The sequence below is a fragment of the Lepisosteus platostomus genome, chromosome 14 (genome assembly GCF_059453375.1).
Source record: "Lepisosteus platostomus isolate fLepPlt1 chromosome 14, fLepPlt1.hap1, whole genome shotgun sequence".
Taxonomy (NCBI): Eukaryota; Metazoa; Chordata; class Actinopteri; order Semionotiformes; family Lepisosteidae; genus Lepisosteus; species Lepisosteus platostomus.
This window is the reverse complement of record NC_142624.1, coordinates 15,439,607-15,466,610: the sequence shown is the minus strand read 5'-3', so window position 1 is coordinate 15,466,610 and position 27,004 is coordinate 15,439,607. Positions and strand designations below refer to the sequence as shown.

At 44.5% G+C, this 27,004-nt stretch overlaps 1 long non-coding RNA gene across 2 annotated transcripts in view; it reads right to left on the bottom strand.

Moving 5' to 3' along the window:
• Positions 1 to 20,398, bottom strand: part of LOC148648881 (uncharacterized) — a 106,981-nt gene extending 86,583 nt beyond the window's left edge. Inside the window, exons 1-4 of one of the 2 annotated variants that reach the window (XR_015926559.1) lie at positions 20,285 to 20,398; positions 19,215 to 19,319; positions 18,477 to 18,553; positions 17,558 to 17,627 (exon numbers count right to left, since the gene is read on the bottom strand). This is a non-coding gene — a long non-coding RNA (uncharacterized LOC148648881). The other variant, XR_015926558.1, reaches the window with a different exon arrangement.
• Between the last annotated feature and the right edge of the window lie 6,606 nt (positions 20,399 to 27,004).

Below are 27,004 nucleotides of genomic sequence, written 5' to 3'. Positions count from 1 at the left end.
GAGCTTAACATTTCTATTATCAACCAATTGTAAATAAATTACACTGGCATTATTAATTTTTCACTTGAGTGAATGGAGGATTGTCAGCTGTCACTGAGAGTAGACCCCCCCTCTTAGGCTGCGCAAACGATATTTTAAATTTTTATAGAGGCTGAACAGTATGCGTTACAATATATACATTTATATTGATTTAAATCGCAAACACGTGTTTAATTATATGTATTTTTCGATTTACAATCAGACAAATGCAACATAAATTGTTATCTTTGTCTTCTAAGTATCTCAATAAACTTTCAGCATAGCTTTCTCCCCGTTTAGATTTATTGTTCTTGGGATTTTGGGATCAAACGTGGAAAGATTAGATTGTAATGGTTTTTATTTTTTAAATACATTTTAGAAAAGTGTAATCTATACTAAAAAGCTGCATACCACCTGCTATATAGATACATATTGTAATACTTTCAGGTTCGGATAGGACGGACACAAGAACTCAGACTTGCGGAGTTAAAGCAAGTTAAAGCCTTTATTTTTCTTCTCCATCACCACCTGCCACCTCCTGTCCCGCTCTTCCCCGCGCTCCCCAGCCGGGCGCCCTTCGGACTCTGCCCGGGGCGAATGCGCTGCAATATGTTTAGATATTTAGACCCGCATGGCACCGAGAGAGCGTCTGCATTTATAACTTTTAAAATTAGTCAAGCAATATGAAGCATCTCTTTTTACTTTTAAGTCCCTTAATTATCATTAAGCACAGCTTTCTCACCACTTAGACTACTTTTTTATACCATCATTAGACAAAGCAGAAACTTGTTGTATTTTCTGATGACCTACAAATGGAAAGATTACAGATTTTAATCATCTTTAATTTTATGTTATACATTTTAGAAACGTTTCATCTATACAAACACCACAAAACTATTCTCGATTGTATTTCTGAATGTTGTTACACTTACAGTAGTTCACTGTTTTGAATACATCTAATTAAGAAAGTTAGGTGTTAGCATAAACTATTAGTAATCAATAATATTGAATTTAGCACTGTAATAAGTACTTATGCACTTTCCCCCACATCTAGTAAAAATATATTTTCATTGTTCAAATATACATTAAATCTGACTATCATATAATAAGTAAAATACAAAACCAAATAAAAAACAGGGTAAAATATAATTCAAAATATTTTGCTAACAATGTTATCTGTTTATAAATAATGAAATGTATCAACTAAGGAGTAGGATGGCACAGTTGTTAGTATGCTTTTTGTTTTGTTTCTTTTTCATAAATACAACAGTAGTACCTGATGTCTCAGTAGCTTTCAAAATTAAATTATGCATGCAAACCTGTGGACTGGCCTGTGATACTGGCTATGTAATACCCTGCATTGTGGAATAATAGTTTATTTTAAAGCAGTGGTTCTTAAACTGTGGTAAGTGTTCTGGCAGTGGTACGTGGAGTGCCGCCAGGTGGTACGCCAAATGACCCTGGAACTGTGTCATGTGCGTTGAAAAATCGGGACGGGTTTTCATATTTTGTATTTTAATACGTCTCAAATACGCAGCCTACGTACTACGATACAGTGCGCGCTAATACTTCAGTGGACACAAGAGATACTCTGTAATTCTATACCACTCTATAGGAATGCGTGCTACGGATGCAAGTGACCAATTGTATTTAAAAAAAGCTCCTGTATCTCCAGCACATAGGGAGAAAGGAGAATGTGCGTGATTTTGGAACAATGCCAACGTTGTAAACACAGGAATGCATAGAAATACGTGCTACGAACGCAGGTAATCTTGTGAGCACACGAAAGCGTGATAACAGAAAAATATTTAAGAACTGTTCTTATTTGAGAAACATACACCGAGTGTCTCTGTGTTTCGCTCCCATGCGCATGAAATAAAAACTTGAAATAAATACGGAAATAACGGAAACGGGGAAAAATGCAAGCTTGCGGATTGCTAAAGCAGGTAAGCTACACTATTTTTGAAGAACCTTATTTACCGTTGGCAAAAGAGCTGACACGTATTATGTGTAAAGAAAAGGCTGCTAAACAACTCGACCTGCTGCCCCCCTCCCCCTGAAAGATACAGTCATTCATAGAATTATTGAAATGAAGGATTATATCAAAAGTACACTGATAGAGCGCGTTAAGATGAGCAGATGTTTTTCACTGAAATTAGATTAGTCTGTAGTCGATTTGGCCAATTTGCTCGTTTACGTTAGATACGAGTTTGAGGGCATATCCCATGAGGACTTTCTGTTCTTTAAACCGCTACCAACAGGAATTACAGGAGAGCAAATATTTCAGCTTCTGAATGAATTTATCGAAGAGAATGGCATCGACTGGATAAAATGCGTCGGAGTTTGTACAGACGGTGCTAGAGCGATGACAAGCCGAAACAGTGGTGTAGTTGCACGAATTAGAGAGGTTGCTGCAGAAATGAATGGGCGCATTGCAACATGCACTGTGAGACCTTTGCTGTCAAGAAAATGCCTGACGATTTAAAATCTGTTAGACTCTGTTGTGAATTGTATCAAGGCTCAAAAAATGAATTTACATCTGCTTTGCTCAACTAAACAGGCTCACCCCTCTCACTGAAATGGTGCTTTTTTATTGTTTATTTTTATTTGCTGTTGTTCCTGTTTTTTTTTTCTGTAAAGGGCTATGAGAAGCCACCTTTAAAGGCGCTATATCAAATACATTTTATTATTATAATAGGTATTATATATGTGTGTGAGTGTGTGCGCACACGCACGCTCATGTTGGTCATTGAGAATTTCTGGGGTTCCTATGAGAAGATGACTTGTAGGTGGTACTTGGATGCTTTGGTTTGATCAGGGGTGGTACTTGGTCCAAAAAGTTTGAGAACCACTGGACTAGGAGATGGGGAGGTAATATTTAACGCCGTCATGTGGGTAGCACCTACCCCAGATCTGTTGGGATGGGATGCTCTGAAATACCTACAAGGGATTACATTAACCGTACATGAGGAGAGGGTGGAGGTAAACATCTGGTCCCTCCAAAAAGACAAACTAAAAGGGCATTCAATTTGGACTATGGATATGGAACCCGCCACATTTAATGGGAATTCCCCGCCATACACAAAGCCATATAAAGAGGCGGAGGAAGGGGTTCAACCAGTAATACAAAAACTATTGGCTCAAGGCATTGTACAAAAAACACATAGTACAAGCAACAGTCCAATATGGCCCGTAAAGAAAGCCAGCGGAGCATGGCGATTCACAGTTGATTACTCAAAAGCTAATCAACACATCAACCGTCTCACCCCCTTGGTAGCAGATCCCTCTGCTATTTTTCAACTGCTGACCCCTGAGCACCAGGTGTTTTCAGTAATTGACATGGCTAATGGGTTCTGGTCCGTTCCTCTACATCCAGAAGTACAAGATTGGTTCGCTTTTGTTGTGGATGGAGATCAATATATACTTGGACCAGGTAACCACAGGGGTTTCATAATAGCCCCACCGTGTATCAGATGGCACTTTGGAGGCATCTCCGGGAGTTGCCTCCGGTGTCCTCTATTGTTATCCAATATGTGGATGATATTTTAATCGCGTCTCCCGATGAGGAAACCCACAAGAAGGACCTCCAAATTATTCTCAACCATTTGGTTAAAAAAGGACACCAGGCTAGTTATAGCAAATCACAGTTATGCCTAGACACCGTAATTTACTTGGGACAGAAGATTAGTCAGGGATAGAGGGAATTGACAGAAGATTGGGCCCAGGCAATCCGAACACACCCTAGTCCCAATATGGTGAGAGAGCTCCGATCATTTCTGGGTCTGTGCAATTTCAATAGAAATTGGGTTGATGCTTTTTCTGAAAGGGCCAAACCACTTACAGACCTATTAAAGGGGGGAGGGAGGTCCCTTGATCCTATTGCTTGGAGTTCTGATGCTGAACACGCTTTAAATTATTTAAAACAAGCTCTGTTACAGGCTCCTGCATTGGGGTTTCCTCAGACAGATCAACCATTCCACCTCTAAGTAAGTGAAAAGAATGGATTTTGGACAGCTGTACTAACACAGGACCATGGGGGTAGGTACCGCCCGGTAGGGTATTACTCTGGAAACTTGGACGAGGTAGCCCGGGGCTGGGGACCATGTCTACGTGCCGTTCAGGCCGTCTGTCTAGAAGTGCAGGCAGTTAATAACATAGTGCTAGATCAACAACTGATTGTTCGATGCCCACATGCAGTACACACCCTCATGTCCCTGAATCGAGTCAGTGAGGTTAATGCGATACGATGGAGAAAGTGACAGGTCTTGTTAGAGGCTCCAAATATTACTATTGAATGTGAAGGAGCTCTAAATCCAGCCACATTGTTACCTGACTCCTCAGAAGCCTATCTGTTAGAACATAGCTGTGATGTTTGGGCAATGGGAGAAGATGAGGGCATCAAAATAGCCGAGCAACCACTAGAGAATGAAGACCTCATCCTCTTCACTGATGGAACCTCATTCATAAATTCTAGTGGGGAAAGGAAAGCGGGTTGGTCTGTGACTACAGAACATGATATCCAATGTGGGGGAAGATTTGAGGTACCCACGTCAGCACAGCAAGGTGAACTGAAAGCTTTGGTGGAAGCCTGTAAATTAGCAAAAGGCAAGACCACCACAATATACACAGATTCATGATATGCGTTCGGAGTATGCCATGACTTTGGAAGGTTATGGAGTAATGGGGATTTTTTTACCTCTGCTGACACTCCGGTAAAGGACGCTGATTTGGTGTCTGAGCTGCTTGCTGCTCTCCAACTCCCAAAGCAGGTAGCTGTGGTCAAATGTAAGGGCCACAGCAGAGAGAACATTCCCGAAGCCCGGGGCAATAAGCTGGCAGACTGGACAGCACGTCAAGCTGCCCTGGGGCAATGGGAGGAGTGGTCTATAGAAAGACCTCTTCAGATTGTTTCAGTTTGCACAGTGAACATACAGGCACTCCGTACGGAACAGCTCAGCGAGCTCCAGGCCCAGGCCCCAAGGACTGAGAAATGGACCTGGATGGAACGCAATGTGGGGCTGCAGAAGGATGGGACCTTGAGGTGCCAGAGAACAGGCAGACCCGCCTGCCCCAAGCAGCTACTGCTCTACCTGGCACAACAAATACACTCCACTGGACACCCAGGAGTTAGCCAAATGACTCAATGCTTTGCTCAGAGCTGGGTGGTCACAGGCTTCACACCCTTCGCGGCGGAGAGTGCCAAAAAGCCTCTGGAGCGCCGCCGGTTCGGGCTCCTAATCTACGACGTCCTGCACCCGAGGGACCCTTTAGACACTGGCAAATAGACTATTGTTCACTGCTATCCTGTAAAGGGAAAACAGGCCTCCTGATGATGGTGGACCAGTTTTCTAGATGGGTGGAGGCTGTCCCTGTCAAACGAGAGACTGCACAGACAACTGCCAAATATCTTGTGACTGAAGTAATTCCCCGATGGGGACTCCCGTGTCGCATAGACTCAGACCAGGGCACACATTTTACTGGAAAAGTGTGTCAGGTGGTGGCAGACCTACTGGGGATCAAATGGGACCTGCATTGCCCTCATCACCCGCAGTCCTCCGGCATAGTGGAATGGGTGAGCCGAACTTTGAAAGTTAAATTGACAAAGTACCACCTGGGAGGGATCCCCTGGGTAGATGCACTGCCCGCCGTACTGTGTAGCATCCGTGCGGGGACAAATCTAACTGTGGGGCTGAGCCCGTTTGAGGTGATCACGGGGCGCCCCATGAGACTGAGTGACTCCCCAGGACATGACAGAGTAGACTTGTGTGTACTAACTGATTCTCTGTTACAGTATTGCAAGTTGCTGACAGAGGCCATCCAAGGTGCCCGCGAGCAGGTCCTGGAGGCGTGGGGACCACCACCTGAAGGAGGACACGACTTCATCCTAGGAGAGTGGGTGTGGATCAGGAAATTTCCCTCACAGGTTCTCCAGCCCAGGTGGGACGGACCCTACCAGATCCTGTTGACAACCGAGTCTGCAGCTCGAGTGGAAGGAAAAAATCGCTGGATCCACGCTTCACACTGCCGATGAGCCTCATCCCCAGTTGCAAACTCAGAATGAAATCATTACTGTTAATAACGTTAATGGTTGCTGTAGGACTATGTTTCACAGGGATTAATGAACATCATTCCCAATAAGGAGAACATGGAGTTAATTCATTTTTAGGCCTCTCCTATCTGACAGCCAAGAAAACCAACCAAAGTGCCTGCTGGGTGTGTGCCGCATTACCCAAATATTTACAGGGAGGACTTCCTATGGGGGCCATTCCTTGGCGTCTCAAGGAGGTCATAGGCATGATCATTTGGAGAGATGATATAGGGGATTTTAATATGAAAAACTATGGGGGTTGAAATAACACAACTTTAACCTGCACAACATTGTAATATCTACAGGAGTGAGGCTTAGAGCCCACGAATTTCACAGGCTCTTACGCTCCTGAATATAAGAGAAGCTATACACCACCATACCTGACTCTAAATAAGGAACATGAGGGAAACATATGTTTTCAGCACACTAATGGCCTGCACTTGGTGGGATGGAGTCTTTGCAACCTTACCATCGCTGTAGATATATCCACCTCTACCTTTCAAATTCCAGAATGGGATCAGCACACCCCATAGTTCGGTATAAGCTTCTTATTTTCAGAGGCATGGGGAGTGCCAAATGGAACATACTTCATTTGTGGAAAACAAGCCTACCCATGGTTGCCAGCCCAGTGATCTGGCTCATGTTATTTAGGATATGTGGTTCCTCATATCCGGGTTCAATCCCACAGCCCCTTCGGACCTAACCACAGACCACAAAGGAAACTGGCTGATTGGGAGTATTATTTAGGTAAAATATTTCCACAAGCCGGCATGAACTTTCTAAGTCGAGAATTAATTCAAATGGCTTCGACTTTAGAGGAATAAGCAAATTCTACCTCATCTAGTCTGAAGGCTGTTAATGATGAGATGGTAGCCCTCAGAACAGTGGCCATGCAGAACCGACTAGCCTTAGATTATGTACTGGCGGCCCAAGGAGGAACTTGTGCAGTAATTGGCACTGAATGCTGCACATATATTCCTGATAATTCTGAGCACATCTCAGATCTGGCCCAACATATTTACAATGAGGGACAGAAATATCAGGACTATTAAACCGAAAATTGGGGAATTGGGTCATGGGTAAAGTCTGTGTTTGGGGCCTGGGGTGGAACTTTATTACAGTGTTTAGCTGTAGGAATAGTATTGCTTATATGTATAATTGTAGCCATCACGAGTACAAAAACAATGTCATGACAAAAACAATGTACAATGTCATGGCAATACATACCTGTTCACCTAGGAAGGAAAGATCTGCCCTGACATTGTATGTTTAAAAAATAGGCTACACTGACGTATGCCATATTTTATAAGGGGGGAATGAAGAAAGATGTGAAGACGGGGGTCTAAATTAAATCCTTTCTGTATGAGGTTTAGACTTCTAAATCACAAGCTGGAGTTTATGGCAGGAAAGGGGGGTTAACTGATAAAGATTCCAGATGCAAGCTAGGAACCCCCCTGGGTGTAATCTTAAACTGACCATTTGGCCAGGAACTCTTAACTGGCCAAATACCATGACCCCCCCCCTCTTTACTATCAGACCGAGTGATGTCAGAAACGGAAAAGAAGATACTATATAACCCAAAAGTTTGTACCGGCACATCGAACAATACTTCGGTTTTGTTGTTTCTTGTGGGAAACAAGACTTTGGCTTTATTGTTCCTTGCATGCAATAAACTCATCTGTTTTACTTCATCTCGGGATCCAGAACCTTATTCTTTCTGTTACATTACAGTCTTTGTTGTTCTCTTGAGGATCCTTGTGTTATTTTGAGCTCTGGTTGAATGATAAGTGTCGCAGTTTAAATAATTTTCATTGTTAGAAATTATGAAACGCTCTGTTAAAAGCAAGGGAGTTTTTATGTCTGTTATACTAAAAGAAAATGCCCGACGAACTAGGGATTGGACAGTTTTTCAGTGCTTGTACAATTGATGGAAATGCTCAAATAAATGTGCTAAAGAAATAAACAAAAAAAGTAATTTATATCTTTATCCTATTGGCTAGCTAATGTCCCGTCCTTGTTAGTTAGATCAAGGAAATGCTGTGGTGTAACTTTTTGTCAATGAAACAAATAAAGTCTTTTCATTTAAAATGATGCTTACAAATAATGTGGACCAGCGTAATACTTTGAGTTTACAGCTTGTCCAAGGTCATTCATTATTAATACTATTAGTAATATCTTCGGTAAAGGCTTTGATGCATAAAATATTTCTGCATAATTAAAATATTTATGATAAAGGTAGGTTGTGTACTTTTGCCCAACTGAGCAATCTTGCTTTCATAAAATATACCAACCTTATGACTGATGAGTAACATGCTGTAATACACAGTTTAAATTTAAAAGCTCAAATGTACATGAGAGGTTAAGCTTTACTGGCTCCTCCTGGCAGTTTTACAAGGTGATTCTGGATACTTTCCGATATGACGTCATATGACGTTGCACTGCATCATACCGCGTTAGGATGCGACATGCCCACCGCATGGTACCGTGGTGTACCTCGCTCGTTTTGAATGGCTGCATCTCTAAATGAATATAAATGTTGTATTGATTGTATATCTTTTGGCAGTACTGCAATTTACCGGTCATCCCAGGAAAGCTGTTTGAATTTGAGAGGAGACATAGAAATCGGCGATACAGAATGAGTTCTAGTCTTGAATACGTATGGTAAACAATGTCTGAAGACACAACTGAGTTTTTAAAACTCATCAAGCAACGTACATCATTTCTATTGACTTCTAAGCCCTTTATCATTAAATAAACTGAGCTTTATCACGAGTTAGATTAATCATTTGATACCATCATTAAACAAAGCAGGTGTTTATTGTACTTCTTATGATATCTGGCCTAATGATCAATCTCTAATTGGGCTTTGAACCGCCTGGGTGCAGCACATTATATGACAGTCCATTGCCGATTATCACTATAAAGACATTAATATTTTTTTTAAAAGAAACAAATGTCAAAATGTTTCCAAAACGCCCACTTGTGATACTTTAGCTGCTTAGTTACACAATTCCATATTATCACTTCAACATTTATTATTTAGATACTTATTTACACGATTCCATATTAATATACAGTGGTGTGGAAAAGTGTTTGTCCCCTTCCTGATTTCTTATATTTTTGCATGTTTGTCACACTGAAATGTTTCAGATCATCAAACAAATTGAAATATTAGACAAAGATAACACAAGTAAACACAAAATGCAGTTTTTAAATGAAGGTTTTTATTATTAAGGGAAAAAAAAAATCCAAACCTACATGGCCCTGTGTGAAAAAGTGATTGCCCCCTAGACCTAATAACTGGTTGGGCCACCCTTAGCAGCAACAACTGCAATCAAGCGTTTGCGATAACTGGCAATGAGTCTTTTACAGCGCTCTGGAGGAATTTTGGCCCACTCATCTTTGCAGAATTGTTGTAATTCAGCCACATTGGAGGGCTTTCGAGCCTTAACTGCTTTTTTAAGGTCATGCCACAACATCTCAATCGGATTCAGGTCAGGACTTTGACTAGGCCACTCCAAAGTCTTCATTTGGTTTTTCTTAAACCATTCAGAGGTGGACTTGCTGGTGTGTTTTGGATCATTGTCCTGCTCCAGAACCCAAGTGCGCTTCAGCTTGAGGTCACGAACAGATGGCCGGACATTCTCCTTCAGGATTTTTTGGTAGACAGCAGAATTCATGGTTCCATTTACCACAGCAAGTCTTCCAGGTCCTGAAGCAGCAAAACAGCCCCAGACCATCACACTACCACCACCATATTTTACTGTTGGTATGATGTTCCTTTTCTGAAATGCTGTGTTACTTTTACGCCAGATGTAATGGGACACACCGCTTCCAAAAAGTTCAACTTTTGTCTCATCAGTCCACAGAGTATTTTCCCAAAAGACTTGGGGATCATCAAGATGTTTTCTGGCAAAACTGAGACGAGCCTTTATGTTATTTTTGCTTAGCAGTGGTTTTCATCTTGGAACTGTGCCATCCAGGCCATTTTTGCCCAGTCTCTTTCTTATGGTGGAGTCATGAACACTGACCTTAACTGAGGCAAGTGAAGCCTGCAGTTCTTTGGATGTTGCTGTGGGTTTTTTGTGACCTCTTGGATGAGTCGTCGCTGCGCTCTTGGGTCAATTTTGGTTGGCCGGCCACTCCTGGGAAGGTTCACCACTGTTCCATGTTTTCGCCATTTGTGGATTATGGCTCTCACTGTGGTTCGCTGGAGTCCCAAAGCTTTAGAAATGGCTTTATAACCTTTTCCAGACTGATAAATATCAATTACTCTGTTTCTCATTTGTTCCTGAATTTGTTTGGATCGCAGCATGAAGTCTAGCTTTTGAGGATCTTTTGGTCTACTTCACTTTGTCAGGAAGGTCCTATTTAAATGATTTCTTGATTGAGAACAGGTGTGGCAGTAATCAGGCCTGGGTGTGGCTAGAGAAATTGAACTCAGCTTTCCAAAGATGTGATAAAGGGGCAATCACTTTTTCACACAGGGCCATGTAGGTTTGGATTTTTTTTCCCTTAATAATAAAAACCTTCATTTAAAAACTGCATTTTGTGTTTACTTGTGTTATCTTTGTCTAATATTTCAATTTGTTTGATGATCTGAAACATTTCAGTGTGACAAACACGCAAAAAAATAAGAAATCAGGAAGGGGGCAAACACTTTTCACACCACTGTAACTATCAAGTGATGTTAAATCACCACAACATTTATCTTTTAATAATTATGGCTGCCAGCACATATCACTCTGCAACTCACAACTGGCAACCCACTGAACCTAAGCAAGTGTGAGCCTGGTCAGTACCTGGATGGGAAACCTCCTGGGAAAAACTAAGGTTGCTGCTGGAAGAGGTGTTAGTGGGGCCAACAGGGGGCACTCACCCTGTAGTGCATGTGGGTCCTAATACCTCAGTATAGTGAGTGGGACACTATACTGAAACAGGTGCCGTGCTTCGGATGAGACGTAAAACCGAGGTCCTGACTCTTTGTGGTCATTAAAAATATCAGGGCGTTTCTTGAAAAGAATAAGGGTGTAGCCCCGGCGTCCTGGACAAATTTCCCACTAGCCCTTACGAATCATGGCCTCATAATAATATCCATCTATAAATTGGCTTCAATACTCTGCTCTCCTCCCCACTGATAGCTGATGTGCGGTGAGCGTTCTGGCGCACTATGGCTGCTGTTGCATCATCCAGGTGGGGCTGCACATTGGTGATGGTTGCGGAAGAGAGTCCCCATTACTTGTAAAGCGCTTTGAGTGGAGTGTCCAGAAAAGTGCTATATAAAAGTGTAAGAAATTATTAATTATAATTACAGCAAGTGGTTTTCTTACTACCTATTCTTCCAAAAGGATAACATTTTATAACTTTTATGAAGTACAGAATATAAGCTTAGTAATGTTAGAACAAGCACATTAGAACCAGAACCCACTGTAAGTTACCACGTTAAAGACTTTTAAAAAATATGTATGCATAATTAAATTATTTATGATGAAGGTGAAAGGTTCTGTACTTTTGTCCAACAGAATAATCTTGCTTTTATAAAATATACCACCTTTTTAATGTTTAATAATGAACATGCTATAATATACAGTTAAAAATTACTAAAAGTCTAAAAACTATACTACTTAAATTCTTAATTGAAAAAAGATTGTCCTTTTTTGGACAATTGAAATTACTTTCCTACATTTAACCATACGTTATGGTTTGGTTTCACCAATACCCCTCAACAGCTTTTTGGACTCTAATTTACAGTGTATCAGTAATATTACCACCTTACAATAAGTGAAATAATAGAGTAAGAACAATTACTCAACCTGAAGAACATCACATCAATACTTCTTTAATGTGATAGAAATGTCATAGATATGCCCTAGAGATTTTCCTTCCTTAAAACATAATACCAATAAACCTGAATTTAAAACAGAAAACATACAAGGTGTAATACTCTCAGCATTTTCCCTCATTCAATGTTCATGAAGTGGTTAGAAAATAAAGAGAGTTCATCCTTTACAATCCCTAGGATCCTACATGCTGACAACAGTTGAGTCTGAAAGGAAACAAACTTGCAAACAAACTAAAACAACTCAATATAATAATCTGAATGGACTCAGACATCATACATCATGATGAAGCCGCTGGCTTACCCGTCCAAGAACAAACACTGGTTGAAGACTGACGCTCTCGGGCTGGGTGAAAAGCAGAACAGTTTGCGCCCCCTGTAGGGAGAAAAATAAATCAGCCGCTTTACTGAGAAACAGATTCCTGGAAACAGAACACTTTTTTACATATAAATGCATTCTGGATGTGTGTGGCACACTGACATTAGAGAAGAGCAGAGAGAAAACAGTAGGGAGCCCAGGACAGAGGCCTAAGGGGCTCCAGTGGAGAGAGAGAAAGGAGACGTCTTTCCAGGAGACCTGGTGTGTGTTTGAAGTGAGGGAAGAGGAGAACTGGGTGAGAGCAGTACCACAAATACTAAGATCTAAAGTACTGTATATAAATTACAAAACGTCACCGATGGCATACTTATGTAAATATATTATGCAATTTACAATAAACCTTTCCGATCAAAGGCTTCCTATATACAGTCAGAATTACAGCACTGTCAAATTCATTGCCAAATAATATCTCCATCTCCATCTCCACAATACCAAACTACTGGACAGAATATAAAACCACCACAACAAAAACATACACATGTTCCAAATATACAGAAATGTGTTTACATTTACATTTAAAAACCCAAATAAGTCATAAGGGAAAGTTTGAAAAAATCATTACAATCTCTCCATTAAATGTTGGATCAAGATTTCTAAGCGTGTGACATCATAGAAGACCCTGTTAGAAGACTGTGTTACCATGGCGCCAATGATGTCACTCAAAGAGTGTTGAAGATGACAGTTGTATTAATCTGCTTCTCAGTCTGAACATGGAGCTGCAATGGGAAACACACTGAGCTGCTTGCAGTGTTCCCCTTGTCAATGTACATGGGACTGTCAGAGAAAAACAAACAAGAAGGCTGATCTGCTAGATGACATCAGACAGAGGAGCAAGCCTGAGGGGAGGAGGAGAGAAAGAGAAGAAAGGAGAGGAAGGCCAAAAGCCACCAAAAGCCTGAAACAGAACAGAAACAGGAGGGCAGGAGGAGCCTGGGTCAAGAGGACTCCTGAAACAACACAGGGGGACAAAAAAGAGTCTGCTGACAAAAGCCCAGCTTTTCTGAGTAACTGCCAAGCCTCAGAAATTAAGCCCGCCTGTGGTGGAATGTATAACACAAATAAGATCCAGCAACAGGAGAAAGACAAAAACAATGACCAAGAACTTTCACCAACTAATGAATAGGAACAAGAGATGCCGAACCTCACTGTGCCTCCAGAATCTCTGACGGAACTGAAGGACAGGCCTGGGCCTCTACAGGAACCTGGGCTAGAGGAAAACTCCACCCCCTCTCAACTCTCACTGAACAGACTGCTCCGAGAATGACAGCCCAGGAACCAAACTGAGGACACAAAAGACAATCAGCAGGAAAATGAGCAACAAGTCATGGCTGACAATGACAGTAAATTAGAAGAAGAACGAACGATGAAGACTGAGAATAGGGACGAGGAAGAAACTCCTAAAGAAAATCTGGACAAGGGAATCAAAGCACTAAAGAAGGTAAAAGAGAAAGAGCTGGAAACTACGCATAACAATGAAACACAAAAAGAACAAGATAGGCTACAACCTGAAAATGCTTCCAGGGATGAGAATGATATCAAAAAGGACATAGTAATACCCTGTCCAGCCAAGGACAATTCAAAGTCTGAAGCTGAAGACGAGTTTAGCCTAATTCCTGTGCTAGAGTACAATCTTGAAAGCAGAAGACAAATGAATGACTGGACACCTGAGTGCTTTTACCTATCGCCCACACAAACACATGGTACAGGGACAACAGTTGACAACTTGAGAGGGGACTGTGAAAAGACAACACAAAGACTGCCAGAGCAAAACACAGAACACCCTAGAGACAGCTCTGAGGATGACATGAAGAGACACAAGACTGGAATGGAGAAGGAGGTGGAGAGAAGTGAGGCAGAACTAACTGTCATCAACCAAGAAAAAAAAGTAATAGACTCTGGAAAAAGAATTGCAATGCCAAACACAGAAGAGGACATAATTCAGGACAGGATTCAACAAGAAACGTGTGAAGAATACACAAATTCACCTTTGTGTGGAACAGACACTGAAAGAACAACATCAAGTCCATTTGAAGCCCACCAAGTAGACGAAAAACTGTGGATGGAAGATGCACAAAGTCCACTAGACACGCAACTTGAAGACATTAAAGAGGACAAAGACATAGAAAACAACAATGAAGAACACTTAAACTCTAAGATACAAGAGAAACCCTTAGTGACACAAGACAACAATATAAGAAATATGCCACCTTATTCCCCAATGGCTCAATCCAAGTCTCCAGCTGAACACAGGATCAGCCCACTTGCTGTCTCAGACTACAGTCTCGGAAGGAGAAGCCTCATCTGTTGCAGAAGGCAAAGGAATGACTGGAGAGCTGTGGGCTTTTTCCTATTGCCTACAGAGACAGAAGGCAGTGAACTGACAGTGGAGTACACGACACAGGACTCTGAAATAAAGGACAGCTCTGAGGATGACATGAAGAAACACAAGACAGGAATGGAGAAGGAGGTGGGGAGAAGTGGGTCAGGACGAACTGGCATCAGCCAAAAGAAAACAGTAATAGTTCTAATTCTAATGCAAAACATGGTGGAGGACATAGTAAAGGATGGGTTTCAGGAAGAAAATTCTGAAGACAACACAAATTCTGCTTTGTGTGGAACAGACACTGAAAGAACAACATCAAGTCCATCTGAAGCCCCACCTGTGCAGCAGCAATTCCTGACCACCGCAGAACCTCACAGCTCTGCACCTGACACAAAGGACCAAGCTCACCTGAGAGGACAGGAGGGCCACACAAATGGAGCCCCCAGCACACCTCCCACCTCCTGAGAGACGAAGGGCTAAGAAATACAGAAACACAAAACGAACATGAGCTTGAAAAGGAAGAGGAGAAAAGGGAGACAGAGGAGGGAGAAGTGGAAGCCTTACACAACACTGAAACAGAAAGGGAAGAAAATAAGCAACATGATGGAAATGGTACCAGCGGAGTGGAGGAGACAGAAAAAACAAAGAGCCAGTCAACAGGAAAATATGATGGCTGTGACAAAAACGACAAAGGTGAGGAGAGTGTGTTAGCAGAATGTAAGGAAGTGACACTCAACAGAACTGAGTCCACGATGTTGCCTGGAACACAGATAGAGCGAACAGTCTGCACTCCTGGAACTTCACAGAGCCCCGTTCCTGCCACACTGCACTTTCACCCACGAGAAATACAGAGCGGGAAGAAAACTGAGGACGACAGGATGTTCCAAACCCACCAAGTAGACGACAAACTGTGGATGGAAGATGCACAAAGTGCAGCAGGCAGTGAACACCAAGACAAGAAAGAAGACAAAGACACAGACAACAAGAATGAAGAAAACTTAAATGTAAAGATAAAAAAGAAACCATTAGCTATACAGGACAACAATCTGAAGGAGAAATCGCAGCACGAAGAGAAGAGAGATTTAATGGCAGAAATACCAACTAATCTTCCCCCTGTCAAAACACCTCATGATGCAGCACAGGAGTCTGGCTTAAACACAGTTGTGATGAACTTTCCTCCTTCTCCTGAGCCCATTAAGCATCGCAGGAGGAGAAGAATCAGGGGAAGAAAGAAAAAGAAAAATATGGAGGCAGGAGGGGATGAACCTGCCCCAGCAGACACGACGCAAAATAACTCCAAGGAGATGCAGTTCGATTACCCTGCCAAGACAGAGGGAGAAAGGAAAAGACAGACAACCCAGACTGTCAAGGAGGAGAAAGTGTCACCTGAGCCCCTCATACAGACAACCGGCGTCCACACTGGGGCCCGACAGGTCCAGCCTCAGATCTCACAGTCAGGTCCGCAGCCTGGCATGAGGAACAGGTGTAACACAGAGCACATGTCTTCCTCCTCAGAAAGCCACTCCAATGGATCAGCTCACGGGGGAAAATCAATGAACAGGAACACAGTCACATTCCGAAACAAGAGAGAGCTCATATCCAGTGCCAGGCAGGGGTGTGGACCTGCAAAACAATTCTCAACCCGGGGGCAGATGCAAACTTCAGACACAAAGTTGGGGCCCCCTGGCTTCTATCGGACTTTAGTTTTCTGGAACAGTCAGATGAGGGACAGACGAGTGAAGAGATGGTCCAACTGCACTGAAAGGATTACACCCTGCCCCTAGGCACGCCCTTCCACCCACACAGACAGTGAACAAAAAAAAAAGACAGTCAGACAGTGACAGTGCACCACAGAAAGTCAGACAAGCTGAACGGAGCTCTAGTGCCACATTTGCACGTACACAAGGAGGAAAATGTAAAGCTCAAAACATACAGGACCAGACAAGCGGACCCAACACCTGTCAAGTCTTTAAACACAAGAGGACCGAAGCGCACCTGACCTACTCTGAGGTAGTGAGAAGACAGTCTGGGCCTGGTGGGAAGAGCACTACCGAGTCAGACCCCCCCACAGATTACAACGGGGGGAATCACTGAGGACCTGGACAACAGCCTGTGACCAAGAACACTGACTAAGCACCTAAAAAACTCTCAACTTCATTTCTTCAAAAAGAAATTTACAATATGCAATAATAGCTGTGTTTCTCTTCTTTCTACACTAAAAACCTAAGTGCATTTTGTTTCAGAAATGTAGTAGATTCCAGCACAGGTATGGAATGATGGAGAGACATGTCCAGTCTGGTGTGACACATGAATTTTGTGTCTGTAAATAAATAAAGAAAGACTTTATTTATTCAATGCTTCAACAAGCTTTTGAAATAACTTATTTGTAATATATTAAGAAACTATAAAGAACATTATTGGAATTACTTTCCTACGTATAACCATACGTTATGGTTTGGTTTCACCAATACCCCTCAACAGCTTTTTGGACTCTAATTTACAGTCTATCAGTAATATTACAGCCCTACAATAAGTGAAATGATACAATAAGAACAATCACTGAACCTGATGAACGTCACATCAATACTTTTTTAATGTGATAGAAATTGCATAAATGTGCTCTAGAGAACGTTCCTTCCTTAAAACATATTACTAATCAACCTAAATTTAAAACAGAAAACACGCAAGATTTATTAAAGTTGTAAAACTCTCAACATTTTCCCTCATTCAATGTTCATGCAATGGATAGAAAGATATAAAGAGAGTTCATCCTTTACAATCCCTTGGATCCTAAATGCTGACAACAGTTGAGTCTGCAAGGAAACAAACTTGCAAACAAACTAAAACAACTCAATGTAATAATTCGAATGGACTCAGACATCATACATCACGATGAAGCCGCTGGCTTACCTGTCCAAGAACAAACTGCCTGAAGACTTACGCTCTCGGGCTGGGTGAAAAGCAGAAGAGTTTGCGCCCCCTGTAGGGAGAAAAATAAATCAGCCGCTTTACTGAGAAAAAGGTTCAACAGATTCCTGGAAACTGAATGCTTTTTGAAATATAAATTGACTTTGGATGTGTGTGGCACACCAACAAAAGACAATGAGCTCTCTCAGCTGTATCCTTCTGCATTCATTGTCAAGTATTCTTGTACTCATACTCTTCATTTTAACCTTTCTTTCCAAACATTTTAACATTATCCAGTTATACTCCCTATTTAAGTCTTAAAACTGATAAGCCAAAAAATTAAACTTTGATAACATCTTGTTTCCGAAGAAACATGCTAATGAATCTCATGCAACAGCATTCAGATGAAAAAAAGTCCACAAACCTGCCGACAACATATCCAACATTCACAACTCTAATGACAAAGAGGTTGACTGATATTCATCCAGAACAATAGAAAAAGCCAAAAGTTAAGACTAAACTCTTTGAGGGCAACCATGAGCTACTCTGTATGGCCGAAATGAGACAAATATCTAGTATGTGTTGACAGAAATGGATTCTATCCAAAATATACTTGAGACTTTACTATATACAGTAGGAAAGGACTTTCAGAAATTTAGAGAATATGAAAAGGTCTCTGTAAGCTCTCCTGAATTCAGTCCTCCTCTGCTTCATGCAAAGACATTTTTTGGCTCAAAGCGACCATGGAGTATTACTGCATTAACACTGGTGGTGATGGGTATAATTCTTACCATGTGATTCATTGCAGCTTAACATTTCCTGAGGAGAGTGTGTCAGGGTAAAACAGAAACACCCTTTACACATGTTTTGAACAATATAAGAAGGACAGGGCTGACAAGGAACAGAGAATGGTTGGCCATACCTTCTCTCCCTGTGGACAAGACGCTAAAGTCCAGGTGCAAAAGGGGCTGTTGGCTTTAATTCTGAAGAATCCTCTATCTGGGGAGGTGAGAGTCAATTAATTTAAAGAAAAAAACATTACCCATTGCAAAACAGGTTTAAAAACAAACATGAAAAAATATTTTTCAATAAAAACATTAAAATATGATGTTGTTTTTTCATACTTGAGTTTATGACTGTCAATAGTATGTGAATTTGCCAACCTAGTTTAGTTGTTAGTACCACATTGATGTAAGAATCTCATCAAGCAGCACACTGGAGAGCCATAACCCGAATTCTGTATAGTGTTGCTAATGTGGCAGAGCAAAGGTAGCGATGCACTGTGCACAGTATGATATCGCATTAAACACTGAAATTGGCCCCGTGGATGAACCAGGGTGAAAAAAAAACGTACCTCTTCAAAACGAAAATTGAACAGGTCAGCAAACTAGACAAGTCTAGGATTCTAATCAACACAATATTTCTCTCGGATGATCAATATTCTTAATTCCAAGAACCGTTTCAATTGGAAAACCTCTGAGGCAAAAAAATAAGGGGGAAATGCTGGAAGTTTTAAGATATTTAAGAATACCTCCAGGATGGAGATTTAAGGACCAAACAGGAGGAACAACGTGCATGTGGTAACCCTATAACGTAAACAGAAGTGCTGTATGTGTAGAGTACACACCCTATATAAATACAGCAAATACTCTATCCTCACCTTGTACCCTGGTCATGTTTTCACATCCACTGCTGCTTCTTAGGATTTCAACAGCTTCATTATTGCTTGAGTGGTCAGGATGCACACTGACTCACTGACCTGTCGCTGGAAACACAGCACATACTGAAATGCAGGGGGACCCCGCTTTTACGCCATTGACCACACCCTTAAAGGGAGTCCAACAGTAACTTTCTAGTTAAATCATTGCAAAAAGGGTTTTGTATTATATAAAAATAATGTGCTATATACGTAACTGTCTTGTTTTACACCTATGGGTGACTGAGATGTTTATGTGATTTTTACATCTTTTCCATGCCCCGACATTACGGCCTCTGAACACAAAGCCCCCAACAAGGGTCAGAGAACCGTCGAGAAGCACAAGCAGACTACGTCGCCTTAGAAGTTAAATGTCATTTTCCTCAATACAGTACAGGGTGTCCTTATTTATCACATATACAGTTTTCAATGTAACTTTATGTAGTACTGTACTGTACATAATAGTTTAATTTAAAAGTATTTTACTGTGTGTTGTTTCATCTTCTGCAGCACCGCACGTTCGCGGTACACGACGCCATCTTGTGCGGAAACAGCCTCCCTGTCTCTCTCCGCCTTCTCTCATCAGAGTCGTGCGTGGAGAGTCACACGCACGATTTCTCTCTCGCTCACACAGTCTGTCTCTTTTACTGTTTATTTTTCATTTCCAAGTGTTTCCAGAACGTATAAAAGCTGTTTTAATTACATTTAAGTGCTCAACTTAAGAAGTACTATATTACAGTAACCATTCTGTTAATAAACAGAAAACGTGAATGGACATTACTACTGTCGACTTGCAGTACATCATGCCCTGGTTCCTATTATATTTTTAACACATTGGTACTTGAGGAGATGTCGCACATAAAGCCCTCCGTAGACTATTGACTAACCACTGTTTCCCTTATTTCTTGTTGGAAATCATTCCCCGCTTATCGTCGCTGTTTTACGGTGCCCGTCGAAGACATTAAGTCAAATACCGGCACTTCAGATTTTACTACAGTATGTCTGTGCCCGGGGTACCGCTACACTGGACTCACGCAAATTCTGTGGTTCCCATGATAATGTTTTCTCGGTGAGGAGAGTTTCCATTACTCAGGCGGCGAGCTCCTCCCGCTGGTGAGGACCGCGTCTCCACCAGGGCTGCTTCCCACGCCTGCGGGAGCTTCTGCATATTATCTCACGATTCTTCACGGACATTTTCAACTATCCGTATTTTAACGAAGTCAGGAAAAGTTTATTTATTTACTGATTAGTATAGTAGTATAATGTATAGTGACGTCCTGCCTGCTTTCTATTACAGTTTAAAACTTGGAATTTTAAGTACTTCATAAATTACTAAAATGTTAAAAGCAGCTCATATCCTGTCAGATTTTGCTAACGTTAGCTTTTTACAGGTACTGTACATAATTCTGCTAAGTGTGAAAGTTATACTGTACATTTGTTTTAGGAAGCGAACGTCAAACATAAATGGCATTTTTCACAAGACTTTCTAAGTCTCTCCTTAATTAAAGGATATATAACCACCTTTCATAAATAAGATTTGTCCTTTGTAAAAGTTGTTCTCTGTGCCCCATTGTATCCAGTACAGATGGTGTGGATTGAAATAATCCAATCCGTTTAGTCTTAAATGATTTATATCACTTACATGGACAGTGGCCTCGCAGCTATCGTCAGTATAATGTACGCAGGCGAACATCTCTCTCTGTCAGTCCGACAGTTAACGGCATCAACCAGGGGTTTGTGTGCGAGTCTGTTGTTTAATTCGTGTCAGTGTGTACAAGACGATGAATTCCCACACTTTTTATCAATTATTACTTAATATAATTATTTTCATTCCAATATATTGTAGCGTTTACAGGTTCTTTTCAGAACAAAGGACGAGTGGAGACGCGATTAACAAACAAGCATTAGCTTTATTCGTTAACTACCACACAAAACCAAACACAGGATATACACGCACATGAGGAGACTGACGGAACACGTACACATCGTTAGGGTTGTAATTACCTAACAACACACTATACGTTTACAAGACTACACAGGGCACTCGAACTACTAGGACATTATTTACACAGGTAGGGTCAGCCGCTGGTCATCGTGCTGACCCTCAGACTCTCCCCGGCTACCACTCCCAGCATGCCCAGCGGTACTACGAGCGCCTAGGGGCGCTTCCTCCTCACCACCAGGCGAGGGCGTTACACTGCCCCCACCTGAAGCATCTGGCGTCTCGCCGACGTCGAACACCCCCCTCAGGCTGTACTCGTACTCGGCTAACTGCTGTGGAACCCTGCGTGAGTGGCCGCTGCGCCGTGGTGATGGCTGGCAACCCACGGACGCCCCACTATCGGCCGGCTCCAGCCCCGGCTGCTCCTCTAGAGCCTCCCCACACGGCTCCTCCTCCCGGGCCCGGTAGGGGGCCAGGCGGTCTCGGTGCAGGACCACCACTCTCCCCCGTGTTCGCAACCGGACACGGTAGCAGACCTCGCCCACCACCCCGAGTACCTCAGCGGGCCCCTCCCACGACGGCGCCAGCTTAGGGCTGAGGCCTTTGCGGCGGCGCGGGTTGTACACCCAAACCGAGTCCCCGGGCTGGAAGGCAGGTCCCCTGCAGCGCAGGTCGTAGTGCCGCTTCTGCTGGACCCCCGCCTCTGTCAGGTGGGTCCGTGCAAAGCTGTGCACCCGCTGCATTCGCTGCCGCAGGTCCCACTCGTAGTCCGGTCCAGCCGGCGGTGCCAACCAGTGGATTCCTGGACCGCGGTCCTATACGCCCAGAGCGCAAGGGGGAGGTGGCGGTCCCAGTACCGTTGGTGCCGGGACACCAGGGTGGCCAGCTGGGTGGCAAGCGTCTGATTAAACCGCTCCACCAACCCGTCGCTCTAGGGATGCAGCGGTGTGGTCCGCGTTTTAGTGATCCCCAGGCGCTGGCAAACTCTGGGGAAGACCTGGGACTCGAAGTTACGCCCCTGGTCACTGTGTAACTCTTCCGGCACCCCCAGCCTGGCAAACATCCCCTCCAGCAGTGCATCGGCCACCACAGGGGCACTCTGGTCCGGGAGGGCGTAGGCCACTTCGTGAAATAATCCATGGCCACCAAGACGTAGCGGTTCCCGGCCTTGGTGCGCGGAAACGGGCCTAAAACGTCCACCCCCACCCGCTACATAGGAGCCCCCACCTGGTGTTGTTGGAGGGGGGCCCAAAAGCGCTCGGGGGGACCCTTCTGCGCCACGCACACCGCACACGTTCGGCAGTACCGCTCCACGTCCTGGTGGCAAAGACCCCAATAAAAATGGCCTCGGAGACGCTGCAGGATTTTTTTACCACCGAACTGCCCCACGCCCGGCTGGCCATGCACTGCTCGGAGCACCGCCCTGCGGAGCGACCGAGGCACCACCAGCTGCCACCATACCTCGCCACTGGAGGGTACCCACCACCCCCGGCGCAGCACCCCGTCCTTTACCTCCAAGGCCTCCCACAGGGCGCAGAGGGCCTTGACGGACTTTGGGTGCGGGGCGAGCTCCTCTCGCGTAGGCCGCACTCCTACTGCCCTCCAGCTGAGCACCGGCCCCACGTCAGGATCAGCTGCCTGACGCTGCGCCAGGTCTGGCAGGCCCACCCCCAGCAGCCCCTCCCGGGCCGTGGCCGCGGTGCTCACCTCCGACACGGTGCGGACAGCCTCCTCACGCTGCTCCCGCTGGGCGCAGTGGTGGCAGTCCGCGGCCTCGCAGGGGCGCCGCGAGAGAGCGTCGGCATTGAGATAGCGAGACCCCACACGGTGCACGACAGTGAAGTCGTACTCCTGCAGGATCTCTATCCATTGTGCCATCTGCCCCTCCGGCTCCTTAAAGTGGAGCAGCCAGGTGAGGGACGCATGGTCGGTCCTCAGCCGGAACCAGGTCCCAAACAGGTAAGGCCTGAAGTGGTGGACCGCTGCCATCACCGCCAGCAGCTCGCGACGGGTCACGCAGTAGTTCCGTTCAGCCCTAGTCAAAGCCCGACTATAGTAGGCCACTACGCGTTCCCCATCCGGCCCCTCCTGCGCCAACACCGCACCCACCCCCGAGTTACTCGCGTCGGTATCGAGAACATACGGCAACCGCGGGTCGGGGTAGGCCAGCACGGGGGCCCCCACCAGAGCTTCACGCAACCGGCCGAAGGCAGTCTCACAGCCCGAGTCCCAGTCGAAATGATGGCCCTTGTCGGTGAGGTGGTGCAGCGGGGCAGCGATGCTGGCAAAGTCCCGGACGATCCTCCGGTAGTACGAGGCCAACCCCAGAAAGCTGCGGAGCTCCGCGATGGTGCGTGGAGTCGGCCAGCTTCTCACTACGGCGACCTTACCTGGGTCCGTAGCCACCCCTCGCGGTCCAACAACATGTCCCAGGAAGGTCACCTCCCGCCGCAGGAGCTCGCACTTGCGGGGGTTGAGCCTCAGGCCAGCACGGTGGATGCAGGCCAGCACCGCCTGGAGGTTCGTCAAGGCCTGGTCGAAACCCCGGGCATGAACCAGCAGATCGTCCAGATACAGCACACACTGGTTCCGCGGGACAGATGCCAGCACCCTTTCCATCAGCCTCTCGAACGTCACCGGGGCATTGCACAGGCCAAAAGGCATGACAGTAAACTGCCAGAGGCCCTGGCCGATGGAAAAGGCCATCTTCGGACGAGCATCGGGAGCAAGCGGTACCTGCCAGTAGCCGCAGCGGAGGTCCAGGGAGCTAAACCAGGTCGACCCGGTGATGTAGTCCAGGGCGTCATCTATCCTCGGCAGGGGGTAGGAATCTTTCCGGGTGTCCTTGTTCAGCTTGCGGTAGTTGACGCAGAACCTCCACGAGCCGTCTTTTTTTTTTACCAGTACAGCTGGCGCTGACCACGGGCTCGCGGAGGGCTCAATCACCCCCGCTGTGGCCATCTCCCGGATCTTTTCCTCGGCGGCGGTCCGCTTGGCGTGAATCATGCGTCCCGGTGGGATGCGGATGGGCCGAGCGTCGCCGGTGTCGATCTCGTGTTGGACCAGGGCAGTGCGGGTGCAGTCCTCATCTCTCGCCGCAAAGAGATCCTCGTTCTGGGCGAGTAGCTCCTGGAGCCGCTGCCGCTGGTCCTGATCGAGGCCCTCGCAGCTCCGCTGGTAGAGATCCTCAACGGCGCGCCTCGCTTCCACGCAACGCTCGGCCCCCGCTGCCGCCGCCTTGTCTGGCCCCCCGGCTGACTCGGGGGCAGGATCCGGCACGCTCGCTCCCCGGCTCACAGGCCTGGTCTTTTTATGCTGACCCTCAGACTCTCCCCGGCTACCACTCCCAGCATCCCCAGCGGTACTACCAGCGCCTAGGGGCGCTTCCTCCTCACCACCAGGCGAGGGCGTTACAATATTATGTATTTGTGTCAACTTAAATAAAGGAAGAGTTTGTAATTTAGTTTATAGTTAACATATTAATAATAAAGGTATATATTAGTGATTATGATAAAACCTCAGACCGGGGTAAAGTTAGCTTGAAGTTCGAAAACGATTTTGGCACGCCTGTAGCGCTTTCGTGAAACCTCTTAGAGTTGCGAGAACACTTGCTTTGTGTATAAAGTACATTGTGAATGCTTTCTCAGCCTTCAGTTTGTCGTTTGTATTACATTTTTTTGACCAAGCACGAATATTCATTTGTCCATACCTTCTCAATGGAAGCACAGAACGCCTTCAAACCAAATGCATTTTAAAGACCACAACTTGTGGAAATTTCCACAGCCTCTACATCAAACCATCAGTGAGCTAATTATCTTTTTTTAAACCTCCGGTTTTTCATCGATGCGTAATAACGCACTAAGTGGAACCCGGGGGACCGCTGTGTACACACGTTCACAACGCGAGAGATATTGTTCAATACGGCTTCGTGCGAAAAACCCATATATAACCATAGGAGGCAGAACAGCGCAGTCTCCAATAACCCACACTGTAAGCATGGGAATAAAGCTTTCTTTGATTTCTGAAACCCTTCCTTTACGTCCTGTTTTCATTCAGGTAAGGGTCAACTATATTCACAATACTACTGACAGCAGGAAGATTAAAATATTCTTTACTCAGCAGCTTATTAAAAACTGCACCCATGATGTTTGAACCGATTTTTTGAAGATAACACTACAGGTAATACACTGAGATAGGGGGTCTTCTTCATGACTCAACAGCTTTTTAAGTACAACAGCCACAGTGCTGCAACCAGGTGTTTTACACACCAGACAGCCCCCCTAACCTTATACAACCTTGCTTTGGGTTGTGAACTTTTGTTTTGTGATTTTTTGACTGTAATCAAGTGTTGTGCACACAAGGCAGGCCTCCTGACCTTTCACAGTCATGCTGTGTTGTGTGAAACTTTAATTCTCTTTTTAGGATTTTTTGAACATGGCAACTTCCACCGAGATGGGTGGGGTGCTCAGAATCAACCTGAACTCATAGAAAAACAAGGATGCCCCCAAGACACCTGCACCCCCCTCCTGGACCACTCTGGTATCAACACCCCCAAACCCATCCATACCAGCTAACAAGACTCAGAATCGGTGCAACCCTCCAACCTGGACCAAGAGCAGGATGGGACAAGAACCTGCACTACACTATGTACCCCTCATCCAGACCAGCAGGACAGCCGGACCACAGACAGCAATTTCATGTAACTCCCCTGTTGACTCCAACAGAAAAGCTGAACTGACCCCCACCAGCATGGCTACGCTGCAGCTCTGGTCACACCAGCAGGCCCAATGGGCTCGGAGCTGGGGGACATGAGGCACCTCATGAGCTTGATCTGCACCAAGCCCACGAGCTGAACCAACAGTTTTTTACAACACACAGGTTTGTATTTTTGGGCTGAAGATGAAAATGTCAAACATAGATTTGTTTTGGTTCTAGCAAACAATAATAATAGTTGTTAAAATCCAGACACACATAATGAGATCACTCTCTGTCAGTATGTGTAACATTCTGGGCCTGGGCTCCTCTGTATTTGGACTGAAGGGAGTTCAACAACATTATTAAATGGACTGACATCATAATCTGACAAGATACATTGCTTAGGGGAGACTTGACCACCCACTGTCCCCCTGGTATCGTGAAGCTCATTGTCCCTTGGCTTACCAAAACCAGAATCACTTGGGGCTCCGGGGATTTGTATGGTACAAAGTCTTAAAACAGAACATTTTTGAATTGTCTATAAAAAACAACCAATATCCCTTGGATTTCCCAAACACAAAGTTGGAGCAAGTATACTAACTTCATACCCTCAAACTACAAAAGGCCTGTGGCGTAGACAGGGTAAACAACAGCATCATGTGACATAGCAGCTCGGAGGTCTGACAAGCCCTGTTTAAATTACTCAACCCCATCCTGAAGTAAGGATGTTTTCCTTTGGCCTGGAATCCAGGACTGATCACATCCGTCTATAAGGGTACAGACACACCTGACCTAACAACTACCAGGGCATGTGTGTGAACAGTAACCTGGGCTAGCTATTCACCAGTATCTTCAATACCCTATTACTGGCACCTTACCAAACTCAGTGTCCTGAATAGGAGTCAGATCAACTTCATATGAAGCTGGCACATATCTGACCACATATGCACTCAACACACACTTTTAAATGAACATGTCTGTGAAAACAGAAAAATAGTGACCTGTGTCTTTGATTTCTAAAAATCAATAGGCTCTATTTTGAACAAACGATAAATATACAAACTTTCAAAGTGGGGTAAGAGGTACAGTCCACAACTGAATTTTTTAAGTGTACTCG